The following is a 1,584-nucleotide window of genomic DNA, read 5'->3' on the forward strand; positions in this document are numbered from 1 at the left end:
GGACTTCCTTGCTTCGGTGGAGGAGGTATGGTCGAAGCCTCAGAATGGTTCTTACATGAAGAGGGTTCTTCGGAAATTGAAAGATCTTAAGGTGGTTTGTCGGCGTCTCCGTAATTCGTATGGCTGTTTGGATAAAAGGGTTGTTCAGCTAAAGACAGAACTTGATGTTGCACAATTGGCTTGTGAACTTGACCCGCTTAATGATTTGCTAAAGGAGGACATTGCCCACCTCTTGTTAGCTTATCAGGAAGCTAGGAGTAATCAGGTGGAATTGGCTCGACAAAAAGCGAAGATATCTTGGCTAAATGAAGGGGATGGTAATTCTAAATTCTTTTTTCATGCTATGAAGGAAAAGCGCAATCGTAACCATATAGCCATGATCAGGGATTCGGCTGGCATAATCTATGAGCATYAGGAAGTATCTACGGCTTTCATTTCTCATTTTAAAGGGATTCTTGGTACCTCTAATATTTTGGCTCCATCGTCTATGGGGGATTGTGTGTTTCGTCATTCTTTATCATTATTGGACGCTCTTCATTTAATTCGTCCAATTTCGGATTTGGAAATAAAGGATGCTTTATTTGCTATTGGAAATGATAAAGCTCCAGGCCCTGACGGWTATTCTTCTAAATTTTTAAGTCTGCTTGGAATGTGGTTGGGAGGGATGTGCTTATTGGGATACATAATTTCTTCTACTCTGGAAAWTTGGAGTATCAGCTGAATCATACCCTTTTATGTCTTGTGCCGAAGGTCCCTAATGCATCTTGTGTTAATGAGTTTCGGCCTATTGCTTGTTGTAATGTGTTGTTGAAGTGTATTAGTAAGATTATTGCTGATCGGATGAAAGGTTCGCTGGATATTCTTGTTAGTAAGGCTCAATCTGCATTCATTCCTGGGCGCCAAATCACTGATAATATCTTAATGGCTCATGAACTGGTTGCTGGGTATCAGAGATCGGAAGGAGAACCTAGATGTGCTTTCAAGATTGATATTCGCAAGGCATATGACACAGTTGAATGGAACTTTCTTTTAGAGATGCTGAAGGGAATGGGTTTTCACCCAGTCATGATCAACTGGATCAAGACTCTGATCACGACACCCTCTTATTCTATTTGTGTAAATGGACAGCCAGAGGGTTTCTTTCATGGTAAACGGGGCCTTCGACAAGGCGATCCTCTCTCCCCGTATCTGTTCACTGTTGTTATGGAGGGTCTCTCGATGCTTCTTTCGAAGTGTATTGAGGAAGTGGTTAACTTTTCGTATCATCAAGGTTGTGCGGATATTAAATTGACGCATTTATGCTTTGCTGATGACTTGTTTATCTTTTCTAAAGGGGACATTATTTCGGTGGAGGTGATTAAACGTGGTTTACAATTGTTTGAAGAACGATCGGGCTTATCGCCAAGTCTGGAGAAGAGTGAGGTGTTCTTCGGGAATGTGTCAATGGAGGATCAGAGCCGTATTCGTGAAAGTTTATCTTTTCGGCCAAGGGTCTTCCCTATTCGTTACTTAGGCGTTCCTCTTTCTCCGGTTCGTCTGAAGGTACGTGATTTTAATCCCCTTGTGTTAAAGATTAAATCTCGT

This window comes from Cynara cardunculus (assembly GCF_001531365.2).
Source record: "Cynara cardunculus var. scolymus isolate 2C chromosome LG 2, CcrdV1, whole genome shotgun sequence".
NCBI classification, from domain to species: domain Eukaryota; kingdom Viridiplantae; phylum Streptophyta; class Magnoliopsida; order Asterales; family Asteraceae; genus Cynara; species Cynara cardunculus.